Source organism: Lontra canadensis, unplaced genomic scaffold, assembly GCF_010015895.1.
Source record: "Lontra canadensis isolate GAN:19392208 unplaced genomic scaffold, GSC_riverotter_1.0 scaffold1, whole genome shotgun sequence".
Lineage (NCBI taxonomy): Eukaryota > Metazoa > Chordata > Mammalia > Carnivora > Mustelidae > Lontra > Lontra canadensis.
In genome coordinates, this window is record NW_022630995.1 from 96,130,759 (window position 1) to 96,148,934 (window position 18,176).

Genomic DNA, 18,176 nt, shown 5'->3' on the forward strand with positions numbered 1-18,176 from the left:
ACCTTTCAGAAAGTGGTCTATTTTCTGTTTCTAGAATTGCTGCTCTTCTTCTCTTCAATCTCCTGTTGGATTTGTAGGTGTTTGGAATGGTTTGATAAGCTTTCTAGCTGATCTCCTGCTACCTGATGTGGTCTCAGCCTGCTACTTCTCCACTGTCTTGACTCCTCCCCCCGAACTTTGCCATTTCTATTGCTTTTCTGTTGGTTTTGTTTTTACCCATTGACTGTTGGAATATTCCATTGTTGGAGGACTTCTAAAAATTATATTAGAGGGATTGTAAGAACTCTGAGTTTTGCTTGAAATTCCACAGAGTTCTGGGAAATAAAATGTCAACAGAGAGTTCAACAGGGAGTGGTGAGAAAGAATACATTTTTTTTTCCATGCTTGAATCTTACTGGGCCCACCTCATTTAGTAAAATAGTTATCCTTGTACACATTTATATTTATAGTAAACATTTATGAATATATACATATATTGTTTATTTACCAAAATGAGTCTGTATTATATAAACCAACTATGTTTTCAGTTAATTTACATTATTTTATCTCTCCAAGTAAATACACACAGACATGCCTGGCTTTATCATAATTCACGCAACGATTCTCTTACTGGTGAAAATTTATATTGCTGGCACATTCTTGTCCTTACAATGTTGCTATAAGCATTCTTGTAGATATATTCCTATATATATGCATGTGTGTGTGTGTACCTGTAGATATATGTGTATATGTACATGTATACTAGGGATATATGTGCAAGAATGTAGCAACAATGTACTTTTATTGTTGTTGTTTATTGATATAGATTAATTTCCCTAAATCAGATTACTTTATCAAAATTCATATCTGTGATGAGGCCCTCGGCTCAGACATAGCGTTTGAGTATTCCAGTTACAGAGTGAATTTAGCCTCTTAGATATTATTAAAAGAATAAACTGAATAGCTCTCATAATGATCAGTTCTCATAAACTTTCTGATTTTTCTCCTCATGCTCATTTTTTATACTTGTCTACATTTGAAAAGTGCTTTGAGATTGTGCTAAATATGAATCTTACTAGGGCTGAAGATGCATAGTTTTGCTACACATTAGGAATGCATCAAGTGTGGGCTGGCAGCAAATTTACTCTTCTTAAATTATTTCTAGGTTGAAACATATAACATAATGACAACAGGCTGCATTTGTTTCTGACTTGACAGCTGGTTCAGACTGGTACTAGCTAGAACATTCACTTTGGAGTCAGACCATATCTACTCATCAGGATTTTTTTTTTTTTTAAATGCAGGCAAGTATTGCATTTTAAAACTCTGTATTATTCAAACTTTATACTTTTCCAGGTTTAATTAGAACAAAATTTAGCATGAATTACTTAATAGGCATATCCCATAGATATTTTTATTTAAGCCTTCACTTAAATAAATGAATAAATAAAATTTTCATGAGTAAAGAAGGAAAACATAGTACAAAACATTTAGAATATTTAAATAGCTCTCTTTTGAACTCCAGAACAATATATTTTCTAGTTCATTTTTTCCAAGTAAAGTCAAGTTCAACATGTTCATAGGATTTCCAAGCATCACCTCCAAACCTGGTCATTTTCTGGTATTTCTCCCACAGTTAATGGCACCTCCATCAATTTAGTTTCATAAGCTGTAACTATGAAGTTTATTTTTGACAGCTTCTTCTTTTTTTTTCTTTCTCTTTATTTTCTTTCTTTCTTTTTCTTTTCTTTTCTTTTTTTTTTTTTTTTAACTTTCTGTGCATGTTTATCATCAAATGCTGTTGATTTTACCCTGGAAAATCTCTTGAATGTGGAACTTCTCTCTATTCCTGGTCTTTCCACCTTGATACTATCAGTCCTGGTTCATCTTGGTTCATTCAAATCCTGTAACAATCCTGGTTCATCCAAATCCCTTAAAATTATTCTGTACAATATGGCTGAAGTGATCTTTTGAAAGTATAACTTTGTGTTACTTCCATCATTAAAACCCTTAAATGGAGTCCTTTTGATCTGATGATAAAGGCCAAGATTCTTAATATAGCCTGCAGAGCCCTGGGTGACTTGCCCCCTGTCTATTCTTCCAAGGGCAATTTTCACCAAATCTCCTTTTGTTCCTGGTGGTTGTAGCACATGGGCCTTCAGTCAGTTTCTCGAACATACCAAATTCCTTGGGTTCAGGGCTTTTACACATGCTATTTCCACCCTTGGAAAGATCTCCTTCTTCCTATCTCCCTAAGCTTCCCCCATCTGTTAATCTCCACTCATCTTTTGTATCTGGACTCGGACATTACATCCAAGTAAGGCTTTTCTAAGCCTCTAAACTAGGTCAGGTTCCTCTGCTAGGACACCAACATGCACAAGGTAAGAGAGAGGTATTTTGCCTAGTCCATCCTAGTAATGTAGTTGATGGGTGGAAGACAGATTTCCACTGCCAACTTCCTACTATGTATATCCTGAATTTGCTTCTACATTATGGAAAGGGTATGGTTATTTGTTTCTCTTTCATAAGCACTCTGGGCGTTGAAAATTAAAACACATGAAACTAGCTTAACTCCTAGCACTAATCCCGTTTAATACATATCCTGTCTTTCTTTTAAATTCTGCCAGTTATTGGTGTCCTTTATAAAATATCAGCAATTTTAGAATGTAATCAGTAATTCTCACATTAGTGTGAATCACATCATTTTTCTCTGGATAGCATGGTACACTAAGAGAGCTGAGCCGATGAACAGGAGAAAAGATGAGATGTCAGAAGACTTCAAACTGCAGAGGAACAGAGAAATAGATGGATGTACCACAAAGACAAAAGTGATTATTTCAAATTCCTGTCTGGGTTTGTATACCCTTAGGCTAGAGAACCATCGCCTAAAGTCTTGTTTCTCTGGTATTGTCCAAGATTAGTCTGTTTCTTTCACATGGAAAATCCAGATGTATTTGTTTCCTCTCTAGATCTGTTGTGTATTACAGCTTGTATAAATGAACTAATTTCCTATTTTGGTAATGATGCCTGCATTCTAAGATGTGAAGTAAGGTGTACACATGCATGTGTGTATATGTCTGCAATTTCACCTTAAATTGGTGAAGTATAGGTGGGATTTTGACAACCTACTCATGTTTCACAGAAAATTGTTTTGAGCACAATTTTCTCCACATGTGCTGTCAATTGTTAACTCCTGATATTGAGAGAGGCTTAAGAGAAGTTAAAAACAAAAACAAAAACAAAAACACTTAATCATATAAATCAAAAAGAAACACCCACATAGTTTATTTAAAAATGGGCAAAGAACATAAACTAACAATTTACAATAGAAGAATACTAAGTGATTAATAAACATATTAACAGATATCATTAGTAAATAGGAAACTCAGGTTAAGCAGTGTGATACCCAGTAGACTTAAAAGTCTAACAATACCAAATACTGTTAAAATGTAGAAGAAAACACGGTTTCATATTCACTCAGTGGGAGTGAAAGTTGTTACAATAAATTTGGAGACTTGTTTTCCAATATCTGATAAAGTTGAGAATTTGTATCACTTAAAACACAGCAACTCCACACTTACATAAATACTCTAGAGATAGTTTTTCTCTTAGAACTGAAGACAAGGAAACATACAAGAATAATCACAATGGCCTAGTTTCTAATAGCATAAAACTGAAAGCAACTGCAAAACTGATGGCAAATGGTGGCATACTCACCCAACTAAATGCTTTTCAGCAATGAAAATGAATGAATTAAACTCTGTATATCAAATAGATTAACTTCCCGAGGATAATGTTGAGTGATAGAATAATTTATGGAAGTTTTTTGAAATGCCGGGCAATGGTACATGTTGTTCCCAGATATAAACATGTGTAGTCAAAGTTTCAAAAACATGGGAAAAAAGACGATGACAGCTTTCCTATACTAATTATCTTTAGGAAAGGGAGGGAGAGGGAGTACAAAAGGGAATTCAAGTTTACTTTAATATTTTATTTGTTAAAAATTTTAACTCAAAATGTTAGAAATTTCTAATAGCTAAACCACAGGTAAAGTGTGTTGGAAATATGTAGTTCTCTACAATTTTTTTATGTTTAATATACCACATAACAAAAATATTGTAAAGTACATTATCCATGCAGACTTAATGTTTCCATAACATGATGCGTAATTGTCGGTTATAGCATTCATCAGCTTCCATTATAGTACATCTCGTTAAGATGCTATCTACTCTACAAGATCAGGATTGTTTCTTTTTTTTTTTTTCCCATCGGCTTGTGAATTTATTACCTCAATATTTGTTGTTGAGTAACTCTAACAAGTTCATTATAATATTAGAAATGCATATAAAATTAATAGCAAACTGGTCAATATGATAGTAAAGAGATCATAAGTAGACAAGTGTGTCTCTACATGAGGGTTTTCTTCTTGCTTCAGCCTCCACCTCAATTATAGGATGTTATTTCATGGCACTGACTTTTGCTGATGGTATGAGATGATTTTACAAAATATCATGTACTTGTGCACATATAAACAAGTTATGCGATGCAGCTCATGGTCATGTTTCTAAATGAATAACCAAATATTTTCATTGCATTCTCTCTCTATATTTTTCCTGACCAAGGCCAAAGTTATTTTAGGAGTAGTAGGAAATGAAGGGATCCTCAATCATTTCTTTCTGTATGTCTGCAAGTAAAATTGAGTTGTGGTCATGATAAACTATACATATCAATTAACTCTTTTACATTCTACATTTTATGTATCATTTCTCAAATCTCTGTAAGACAACTTGTGACAAGCAACTCTAGTTTGATATCAATTTTCTTATGATCAGATAAGCATTTTGTTATGGTAAAAAAAAGCTAGTTCTAGTTCTGATTTTTTAATCTTTATTTATTTATTTATTAGATTTATTTTTTTTATTTTAGAGAGAGACAGTGGGGGGAGGAGCAGAGAGAGGGAGAGAGAGAGAGTCCTAAGCCTACTCCATGATGAACACAGAGCCAGACACAGGATTTGATCTCACAACACTGAGATCATGACTTGAGCTGAAACCAAGAGTCAGATGCTTAACCAAGTGCACCACCCAGGTTCCCCCAGTTTTGAATTTTTAAATCAGAGGAAAAGCTTTGGATATTATTATTAAGACAGAGTACAAACAGCATCGTTCCAGAAAATAAAAAATTTGTGGAAGGACTGGAGTCCTTCCACAGTCTGAAGTACACTGAGATCCAGTGCATGCATCATTGGCATTGGCCTTGATAACTCCAAGATGTTCCAATAAGGCTCAAGCATTTAGAACCAACCATAGATCAGCAACATTTCTGACTAACCCAGAGTAGAGCAACATTCCCACAAGTTCTGTCATAATATGATCTTTGTAAATATACTCAATCAGAAAAATCATATTTTGAAGAATAATTTTGTTTCCCAAACTGGAAACTGATCCTAGGACTAAAAATAATGACTTCCAAATAGTGGAATATTCTTTAAGTAAAATATTAAGAGAAACTCAATATGCAAAATGGGTTAAAGATACACAAATATAAATGGAGATAGTAGGGCACCATCTTACCAAAAGTGACATATCCTCTTTGAATATGATTCAGAGGAGCAAGTTACTAAATCACTGGTCCAGAGGTTGTTTCTGGTAATGAAAAAATCCTTTAATTGGACTAATCTTCCCACAAATAGTAATTATAAACTCTGGCCAAAATATAAAGACACCTCTTTGAAGGTATCAGAGTCTGGCAGAAACTGTGTTTTGTGTAACTTTTTTTAAAAGAAGAAACCCATAATGGATGAGACTTCAGATGTACATGGCTTCAGATGTACACTTCACAGCACCTAGATGAAGCACATAGATGAAGCACCTAGAACTTAATCAGAAAAGCACAGTTTTATTCGCCATCGAAGTGAGAGGAGATGTTCACAACTGCAAGAACAGTTAGAAATTATGAGAGGAAATTCTAGAGATGAGGGAGTTACAGAGGAGAGGGCCTCAAAATGTGTGTTTAAGTCCCCTGAATCTATGATTTGCCCCAAAGTTATGCATGACTGGGCAACAATCCAAGAAGTCTGGAGGAACTGACCAGATTTTTTAGCAACTGCCTGCTGTAAAGGAGACAGAATTTGAAGTCTGAAGCCTGACAAATTAGAGAAACTTGGTAAGCACACTGGGCCACATTCTAGAAGTAAAAACTACATCCCAGGAGTAGAGGATTTTCTCATGGACTTTGATCAAAGCCAGGGACCCAATTTAATAAAGCTTAAAACCAAGTATCTACAAGTTCAAGGCTATGTGCCAGTAATTTAATGCCTTTTAGAACAAAATTCTTCAGAGAACAAGAACCTAATCAAGAATCTCTACAAGGTATCACCAACAAGGTCCTGTACATTATTAAAAAACTGCTAGATATGCAATGAAATGGAAATATGTGAACCATAGTCAAGGAAAAAAAATAAGTCACTAGAAACAGATTTACAAACATCCTGAATGTTGAAATTCACAAATATATATTTTTAAATATTTTTGATAAATATTTTATAAAACTTAGAGCAAAGTGGTAAAATTGGTAAAAAGATGAGAATTGTCAGGATATACTTGGAAAATATAAACAAGGTCCAAATAGAAATTACTAAACTGAAAAATATGATATATGAAAAAATGTTATTGTGTGAGATTGACAGTAGATTGGAGATAATAGAAGAATCAATAAATCTGAATACAGATTTTAAAAATCACACAAATTAAAGCACAGAGAGATAAAAATTATTATAACCAAGTCTTAATAAATGATATGTGAGACAATATATACTTTTATAATTGTATAATTATGCATTTGTATGATTAGTGTCCCAGAAAGTGGGAAGAGAATGAATGATGCAGGAAATATATTTTAATAAATATTGATCAAAATGTTTCACATTTGATAAAAACACCATTCCAAAGAACCAAGGAGCTGGATAATTCATAGGAAGACAAATTAAAACAAACAAATAAACAAACAAAGACAAAAAAACAAACTCCATAGACTATAGTCAAATTGCTAAAAACAAAAATGAAGAAGTAAATTGTAAAAGCATCCAGACAAATTAAATCCAGGGAACCCAAGAATAGAATTAGTATAGTTTCTCATCAGAAATAATGCAGAGCATAAGAAAATAGAATGACATATTTAAAATACAGAAAAAATAGAACCTATCAGCATAGGATTACTTACCATGAAAAAAAAATTGCCTTCAAAAAATTAATGTGAAATAAAACATAATTTCAGATTAATGAAAGCTGAGGGAAATTGTCAGCAACATATGCATGTTACAAAAAAATACCAAGGATGTCTTTCAGATGGAAGAAAATGACACCAGATGGAAAATTTAATTTATAAAAAAGAAAGATCACTAAATAATAATAAAATTTTCCTTTCCTAATTTTCTTTTGAAAACTCAACTGCCTATATAAAGCAAATGTACAACAAAGCATATGGGGTATATAACATGTATAGAAACAAAATAAATTACAGCAGCAGCATAAATAATGAAAGGCTGTGAAAGAGAAATATAGCACTGCTATAAATTTCTTATATCAAACATTTGGTGTTATAAATTTCTTACATTACAATACTCTGATAGGTTAGGATTCAGAGTGCAATTTGCAGAAAAAAATCACTAAAAATAATACAGAGATATAGTTATAAAGGTAATAGAGAAATTTAAGTGGAATAATAAAAAAAATACTTGATGCATCCAAAAGAACATAGGAAAGAAGAGCAAAACAAGAAAAAAGAAAGAAAGAAAAGAAGACTGGAATGGGCAAATAGGAGGTAAATACAAAGACAGATTGTAAGAGAGATACTAAATTTAAGGATACCAATGAATAAATTAAGATGATGCAAAAGATATGCCATGAAATAATATACTCATGAAAGATGAATTGCCTATATTTATATCAGACAAAGTAGTCTTAAAAAAGACATATAACCAGAAAAGATCATTTTATAATGATTAAATAATCAGTTCTTTACTAAGACTCCTGAATGTTCATATACCTAATCACAATGCTTCAAAGTACATGAAACAGCAATCCCTATCAAAATTCTACCAGCCATTTTTACAGAGCTAGAACAAATAATCCTTACATTTATATGGAACCACAAAAGACCCTGAACAACCAAAATAATTCCAAAAAAGAAAAACAAAACTGGAGGCATCACAATTCCAGATTTCAAGCTATTTTACCAAGCTGTAGTCATCAAGACAGCATGTTACTGGAACATAGATCAATACACCATACACAAAAATAAATAAAAAATTGATGAAAGACCTAAGTGTGAGATAGGAATCCATCAAAATCATAGAGAAGAACACAAGCATCAACCTCTTTGACCTTGGCCACAACAATTCTTGCTAGACACACCGCTTGAGGTAAGGGAAACAAACGCAAAAATGAACTATTAGGACTTCATGAAGATAAAAAGCTTCTGCACAGCTCAGGAAGCAATCAACAAAAATGAAAGGCAGCCTTTGCAATGGGAGAAGATATTTGCCAGTGATACACCTGATAAAGGGTTAATATCCAAAATCTATAAAGAACTTACAAACTCAACATGCAAAAAACAAATAACCCAGTTTAGAAATGGGCAGAGGACATGAATAGACATTTTTTCAAGGAAGACATCCAGATGGCCAACTGACACATGAAAAGATGCTCAACATCACTGATAATCAGAGAAGTACAAATCAAAACCATGAGGAGATACCACCTCATACCTGTCAGAATGGCTGAAATTAACAGCACATAAACTGCAGGTGTTGGTGAGGATGTGGAGAAAAGAGAACTCTCTTGCACTATTGGTGGGAATGCAAATTGGTGCAGTCACTAGAGAACAGTATGGAAATTTCTCAAAAAATTAAAAATAGAACTACCCTGCCATCCAGCAATTGTACTAGGCATTTCCTCTGGGATACAACAATATAGATTTGAAAGGGCACATACATCCTGATGTTTATAACAGCATTACCAGTAATAGCCAAACTACGGAGAGAACCCAAATGATGTCCATTGACTGATGAATAGATAAAGAAGAGGTGGTTTGTGTATGTGTGTGTGTATATATATGTGTGTGTGTGTGTATAATGCATCTTGCCATTTGCAATGGTGAGGGTGGAATTAGAATATATTATGGTAGGTGAAATACGTCAAAGAAAGAGATACCATATAATCTCACTCTTAGTTGAAATTTAAGAAAGAAAACAGATGAACATATGGGAAGAGTGGGAAGAAAAAAAGGAGAGACGGAAGCAAACCATAAGAGACTCAATGATAGAGAACAAACTCAGGATTGAGACAGAGAAGTGGGTGGGGGATGGGTTGGATGGGTGATGGGTATTAAGGAGAGCACTTGCTGTGATGAGCACTGGGTGTTGTATATAAGTGATGAATCACTGAATTCTACTCCAGAAACCAACATTGCACTCTATGTTAACTAAGTAAAATTTAAATGAAAAACAAAAACAAAACCAAAAACAAACCAAAGTACATAAAACAGGGGAATTGGGTGATTCAGTTGGTTAAGCTTCTGACTCTTGGTTTCAGCTCAGGTCATGATCTCAGGTTTGTGAGCTCCAGCCCCACACTGGGTTCCACACTGGAGATGCAGCCTGCTTAAGATTCTTTTTCTCCATCTCCCTTTGCCCCTTCCATCTGCTTTCTCATAAACAAACAAACAAAAAATGAAAACAACAACAACAACAAAAAAAAAAAAACTACAGAAAACAAAAGTTAAGAACTAAAGAAAACATAGGATACAACATGGGATACCTAGCTGGCTCAGTTGGTAGAGCAAATGACTCTTGATCTTGAGGTTGTGAGTTTGAGCCCAATATAGGATGTGGAGATTGCTTAAATAAATAAACCAAAAAATTAAAAAAAAACTAAGGAAAACAAAGAAATCCACAAAAATAGAGATTTCGTTTCTCTCAGTGATTATAAGAACAACAGACAAAAAATAAGTAGATAGAATTGAATAAAAATATTTGGACACAAAGACAAAGACACACAGGAAGCTCCCCATGGGAAGATAGAGGTGGAGACTGGAGTTATGTTGCCATAATTCAAGGAATGTCTGGGGCTACAAGAAATTGAAAGAGACAAGGAAGGATCACCTCCTAAGAGGTTGTAGAGGGAGCAGCTTTGCCAACACCTTTCTATTCCTTGAAGCCACCTGGGTTGTAGTGCTTCATTTCAGCAGCCTTACAAAATTAATATTCCCACTAAGAATGCCTCATTCCTGGATGACTCTGTTAGCAAATTACATTGAACACTTATGCAAGAAATAATACCAGTATTTCCAAAGACTTTCAGAATATATTGGAGGGAACAATCCCTAATTCATTCATAAAAATTGTACCAAAACCTTACAAAGACATTTCAAGAAAAGAAAATTACATATCAGTAGCACTCATTTATAAAAATAAAAATACTAAAAAAAAAATACTACTGAATCATTTAAAGAATATATAGAAATGAGAATACAACATGGCCAAATTAGACTTATTCCAGAAATGCAATATTCAACATTCAAATATTAACCAGTGTAGGCAACATTAGTAGAATAAAGAAGAAAAATCATGGAATAATTTCACTGGATGCAGAAAAAGTATCTGGAAAAAAGTTAAATGTCCATCTATATTAAAAACGCTCAATGAGAATAGATATAGAAAGGAACTTCTTCAAAGTAAAAGAGATCACCTACAAAAACCCTACAGTAATGTTATACTTGATGATAGAATATTGACCACAAGGAAAGAAAGGATATCTACTCTTACCACTTTTATTCGACATTATATTGGAGATACTAACGAGTGCTGTATATGAGTAAAAAGTTAGAAAAATTAAAAAAGGAAGAAGAAACGCTGTTTTTATTTTCACACAGCATGATTGATTATATAGAAAACACTCAGGTACCTAGGAAACCTACTAGAGATGATTGATAATTTAATAGGTTTATAGCAAACAAGTCCAAAATATATGTGAATTTCAAATACTAGCAATTATAATGTAGAAATATTTCTATATACTAGCAACAAACAATCAGAGAATGGAATTTAAAAACATGTATACCAGCATTAAAATTAAAAATATAAAATATTTAGGAATATAACAAAGACAACTATGTAAGACCTCTGCACTGAAACCACAAAATCCTGGAGAGAAAGTAAAAATGTAAAAAATAAATACAAGAATATAACATGCTAATTAGTTGTAATACTCATTATTGCTAAAATGCTAATCTTGTCCAAAATTATCTATAAATTTAACACCATTTCCATTAAAATATTAGCAGCTTTGTTTTTCCTGGAAAAAAAAATCTAAGATTTACACAGAAATGCAAAAGAACATAAATATTTCAAATAATTTTGAAAAAGAACAAAATTGGAAGAATTATGTTCTTTAGAAGACTTTAAAGCCACAATAAACCAGAGTATGTGGTATTGGCCTAAAGAGACAAACAAGTCAGTGGAACATAATAAAGAGTCCAGACATAGATCCACATACATATGATCAATTGAATTTCACCCAAAATAATCCAATTGTGAAAAGATATTCTTTTCAACAAATTGTGTTGAAACCACTGAATATTCCTATGGAAAGAAAGGAACCACAATTATTTCCTCACACCTCACTAAAAATCTTTGAGAAAGATAAGAGACCTAAACATGAAAGCTAAACAATTAAATCTTACAGGAAAAAAAAAAAAAAAAAAAGGGAAGAAACTTGGGATAGCAGATTTTCTTAATACAAAGAAGCATTAATCATTAAAATAAATGGAAAAATTGCAAGTTATTGAAATCAAAAATCCATGCTTTTTAAAAAACTCAACTAAAGAAATGAAATTGTAAGCCAAAGGTTTGAGGAAAATAGTCTGGATACTAGTATTTAACAGAAGACTTCTATCCAGAATTTGAGCTCTTACAGTTCAATAAAGCTTAAAAAGCTAATTTGAGGGGCGCCTGGGTGGCTCAGTGGGTTAAAGCCTCTGCCTTTGGCTCAGGTCGTGATCCCAGGGTGCTGGGATTGAGCCCCGCGTAGGGCTCTCTGCTCGGCAGGGAGCCTGCTTCCTCCTCTCTCTCTGCCTACCTCTCTGCCTACTTGTGATCTCTGTCTGTCAAATAAACAAAATGTTAAAAAAAAAAAACAAAAACCTAATTTGAAGTTGGATTTTAAATTTTAAATTTTTAAAATTTAAAAATCCAAGAAAATCAATAAAGTTTAAAAATCCAATCCAATTGGATTAAAAATCTAATCCAAGACAGTAATGTTTTTTTTACTGATATTAAGTAAAATATTTTAGTTAATATTAAGTAAAATATTTTACTTAAGTTAATTTTTTTTTTACCTAAGATTTTACTTAAGTAAAAAAATAATTTAACTTAAGTAAAATATTTTACTTAATATCAGTAAAAAACATTAAGGATTCTTTTACTAAGAGGTATAGAAATGGCCAATAAATTTCGCATGAAACGATCCTCCCCATCAGTGTCTATCAAGAAAATGCAAATTAAAACCACAATGAGAATAACTATAAGAAAAAGACTGACAACATCAGATATTTATCAAGATGGGGGAGAAACTGGAATACTAAAATTTTGTGGAGGAAATGTAAAATGTTACAACTACTTTGGCAAAAGATATGGCAGTTCGTTACAAAACTGACCACACATCCAATGACTATCTCACTATTATATGGCTACTCAAAAGGAATAAAAACTATGATCCATAAAAAAACTTCTGCATGAATGTTTGCAACAGTGTTGTTTATCAATTCCAAAAGCTGGAAACAACACAAATGCCTATAAATAAGGAAATGGATTAACCAATTATGTTATATCCATATGATACAATATACTCAGCAATAAAAAGGAACAGACTATTGAAAAATGCAAAAATGTAGCAAGAATCTCACATATTAAGCAAAAAAAGCCAGACACAAAAATCATGTGCTATATAGTTCCATCATATAAAGTTCTAGAAAAGGTAAAACTAAGCAACGGACGAATGGATAAGGAAGATGTGGTCTATATACACTATGGAGTATTATGCCTCTATCAGAAAGGATGAATACCCAACTTTTGTAGCAACATGGACGGGACTGGAAGAGATTATGCAGAGTGAAATAAGTCAAGCAGAGAGAGTCAATTATCATATGGTTTCACTTATTTGTGGAGCCTAACAAATAGCATGGAGGACAAGGGGAGTTAGAGAGGAGAAGGGAGTTGGGGGAAATTGGAAGGGGAGGTGAACCATGAGAGACTATGGACTCTGAAAAACAATCTGAGGGGTTTGAAGCAGCGGGGGGGCGGGAGGTTGGGGGAACCAGGTGGTGGGTATTGGAGAGGGCACGGATTGCATGGAGCACTGGGTGTGGTGCAAAAACAAGGAATACTGTTATGCTGAAAAAAAAAATAAAATTATAAAAAAAAGAAAAAACTAAGCTATCATGATAGAGATCAGAGGAGTGATCTCTAATTACAATGTGTGAGAATTAGCTAGAAAACACTGGAGGGTATGGTACTAACTGGAGTGATAAAAATTTTTCTCTATCTCAATAGGGATAGAGAGCTTATGAATGTACACATTTATCAAAATTCCAAAAAGTAAATACTTAACAACTGTATATTTTGTTGGGATTAAATCATACCTGATTTAAAAGTATGTATATTAAATTCAAAATAAAATAGTACTGGCCTCAGAATCCCACTTCACCTCTTTGTAGACTCAACTTTGCTCCTACTTTCCCAAGTGCCTAACAAGCAGAAATAGAAGAGTTTAAAATGCCTCAAAGCCCAAAGTTCTGAAAGAGGCAGAAGATTATAAATAAGAAGTTAACTCTAACACCCAATAGGGGCTTTCTGATCTAATGTGTTTTACAATAACTCCTAATCTTTTCCTTTTTTTCTTATTCTGAAAGGTCTACTTTTAAATTTATGGTATTTTTACCTGAAAAAGAAAGTGAGAGTTGAAATTCAGTGATTCAGGGCTCATCACAAATGCCCTCCTTAATACCCATCACCCAACCAGCCTATCCCCCACCCACATCCCTCCAACAATCTTCAGTTTGTTCCCTATTGTTAAGAGTCTCTTATGGTTTGTTTCCTTCTCTCCTTTTTTTTCTTTCTCTCTTCCCATATGTTCATTTTTTTCTTTCTTAAATTCCACATATGTGTGAGCACAAATTTGTCTTTCTTTGACTGGCTTATTTCACTTAGTATAATACATTCTAGCTCCACTCTCATCATTGAAAATAACAAGATTTCATTCCTTTTGATGGCTGAGTAGTATTCCATATTCTACATATATATGTGTGTTTACACACACACACACACACACACACACACCAACACAACATACACCAGATCTTCAATCTTTTCAAATGGAATTCCAAAAGCTGAAACCACTGGAAAAGTATTCAAGAGTGAGAACACCATGAAGTGGGACCTGGGAATACCATAATGCAGTCCTTTGGATCTTCCTTTTTGCATGCCTAATAGGACATATCTTGGAGCTATTATGATAAATGAATTGAATTATACTAATAATAATTTATGAAATTCAGTCTTACTACATATGGTATTTTTGTATAGATTATCTTACTTCAGACTTACCTTAACTAAATGAAGTCAGTTTAGAGTCTCTATTTTATAAAGAGAGAAAACTAAGATAGTAGTTTTTTAATTTACGTACTCAGTGACAGAAGGGGACTATATTTAAGGTTAATACTATTTTTAAATATACAACCTCTATGGGCACAATTTTGTGAGACACCATCTTTTAGAAATCTATTGCTTTAAGTATCTGGAAATTGCCTGGTAGAGAAATTCAAGAGATTAATTACACTTAGAAATTCTTCTCACTGGGGCACCTCAGTGGCTCAGTTGTTAAGTGTCTGCCTTCAGCTCAGGTCATGATCCCAGGATCCTGGGATTGAACCCCACATTAGGCTCCCTCCTCAGTGAGAAGCTTGCTTCTCCCTCTCCTACTTCCCCTGCATTGTGTTCCCTCTCTAACTGTCTCTCTGTCAAATAAATAAATAAAATATTAAAAAAAAGAAAGAAATTCTTCTCAGGACTCTAAATTAAATAATAAAGCTTTTTAAAAATCTGCCATCCAAGTCTGACTTTCGTTTTCCTTAATTGGAAATGTAATTTTGAAAATGTGTTCAATACCTTTACAATGTTAACGTTATATGAATTAATACAAGTTCTGAATTATTGAATTCATTCTGAATTATCCAAGCATTCTGTCAGTTTAGTATTTACTTATCATTACTTGTTATAAATGTTTGACTCCACAAATACTGTTATGGGTTGAATTGTGTCTTCTTAGAAAAGGTAAGTTTAAGTCCTAAGCCCAGGTACCTTGGAATTGGACCTTATTTGGAAATAGGAATGTTGCAGATGTAATTAATTAAGATGATGTCATACTGGAGGATAAACCCCGTGCCACTATGACTGGTGTCTCAGTAGTAGACAGCCATGCGGAAACAAAGGCACACAGGACAACACCATGTGATGATGAAGACAGAGATTATAGTTATGCAGTTTGAGAGCCAAGAAACACTGACGATGGTTAGATAAATTTTTCACTTTTCCATTTTTGTCTTGGTTTTTATAAAGTGATAACTTCTCATTATATTAGAACTTGAAAATTCTTCCTGTTTTGTTTTGTCCCTTCACGTACTAATGGTAAGCTATTATAGAAAAATTCCTTTGCTTTTTAAATATTTTTTAATTTTATTTTTGGAAACACTTATTCAAACTAAGCCGACCCAGATTCTCTCTTCGCATAAAGCATTTATTTTCTGCATAAAGAGATTTCTCGGGTCAAATAGATTTTTTCAAAATTTAATTTTAATCATCCATCTCTGCATACTTTAATTGTTTAGGAAACTCTTCAGTTAACATTTTCTTAGCCCTGCACAGTCTTGTGATGCTGATGTTATGAACTTCTGACCACTGAGTGGAGTCTGCTATTTGGCAAATCTACTTAGGATCTGTTTTCACAACGTGGAACTTATTTCACACCACCTTTCTTGCTCAGGTTCGCATTGAAGCTTCCCTTCCCTTGGGCATGAGTAACAGTGTTATGACACTGGCTTCAATAAGCAACTTTTTATGGTGTCTAATCATGTGCAAATGTGTTAAAATTGGTAGTTTTTAACAAACAGTTATGGAACATATTACCGTAAGGCATTTGTTCGTGGCGTGACAATGATTGGCCCTTGGCCACTTAAATGTTTTATTTAATAATGTGGGAATTTCAGTGTGTTTTCCTTTCATTATTTTTAACTTGAAAACAGAAACAGAAAGCCCCTTCTTTAAAGTTAAAACGTTACCGCCTACAGTCTGTCAAAAGCAATATAAGCATCTGGATTTTAGAGAGGGGCTTTTGCAAGATGTTAATTTAATATACTGGCATATTTCATGCATGCTTTTTATATTCTGTATGCTTGAAGCTATCTCCACAGTGACCACCCAGGAATAATAGACTTATTTTCGAGATTGCATACTGAAGAGCAAAAAATCTTGTCCAAATAATAGTGCAAGTACTGGATTCAGATGAATATACCTCTACTTAACACCACACATAAAATTCCAGATAATCCTTGATATACACTAAAGTAGAAGATACAACTTTTCAAGATCAAGCTTTGTCTTTCCACAAATGACATTAATTTTTACTCCCCTCCCCATACTATCTCACAGAGGTGGTTCTCCATTGGCTCTGCAAATACTCTGTAGAGTGAATTTTCAAATAATTGCTGAAAGTAATGTTGTGTTTTCAAAAACCAACATTTTTAATTAAAAAAAAAGGAATAGTGTAATATTCTCTTTGATGTCTGTAGGGCAGGGCATCCTAGATTGGTAATGTTTACTGAGATCAGAGTATAAAAATATTCTTTATTTTCAACAGAGCTCAATAGTGTTATTTAACATTCATAAACAGAACTTTCAGCCTGACTTCAGAGACCTTTCATGAGACTAAGCTCTTAAGTTAGTTTAGAATTAGCTTCAGTACTATTGAAAATAAGAAATTATTAAATATAATAAGCCAAGCATGTTTTGATATGCATATTAGACTTGCATAGTTTCAAATTTTGAGAGATCTTGAAAAAAATTAGTTTTATATACAGTTTATACATAGCATAAGTTTTGTTTTGGTGGTCTGCAAACTCATTTGCAGAAGTAGGCTATTAATCTGAAAGAAATGAATGGGAAAGAAAATCTTTACATTGGGGCTATTTGGTTTCAAAACTGGAGTGCTTAGAGGTCTTAATCCTACTTGGGGTGTGGGTGTGTGTGTGTGTGTGCGCGCGCGCGCGCGCGCGCGCACGCGCCTGCGCGCGCACATGCCCATCTAGGGGAGGAAGATGACAAGATGTATTGTGATTTTCAGAATGGAGAAGCAGAACACATCCAGGATGTGTTCCAGCAGATCAGCTGTTTGTAGCTTCAGTAGACGACACTTAATATTCTTGACAATTGCCAGTTAAAGCCACGCCCATGTGATTCTAATAATCCCTGTCCACAACCACTGCCAGAAAGATCAAGAGAGGGACCTCATCGAATCATCTATAGGTAACTATCTCAGAATTTCAGTTTTTAAATGGAGAACAAGGGTTTCCTCTGCTAAATGTAAAATGCAAAATGTGAAATATGATAATCATCTCAGCATATACAGTAGTCCCCCATTTTCCATGGGGATACATTACAAGACACCCAGTAGATGCCTGAAGCCTCAGATAGTACCGAACCCTACACACGCTATGTTTTGCCTATGCAAACTTACACAACTATGATAAATTTTAATTCATAAATTAGTAAGAGTAATAGTAATAATTAATAATAAAATAGAACACTTACAACAATGTACTGAAATAAAAGTTATATGATTGTTGTCTTTCTCAAAATATCTTATTGTACTGCACATATTCTTCCTGTGATAATATGAGATGATAAAATGCCCACCTGATGAGATGAAGTGAGGTGAATGATGTAGGCATTGTGATGTGGTGTTAGGTTACCACTAGCATTTTGATGATACGTCAGAAGGAGGGTCATCTGCTTCCCCACAGCAGTTGATCTTGTATAAGTGAAACCATGGAGCCATGGAAAGCTACACTGCGTAAAAGAGGGGGCT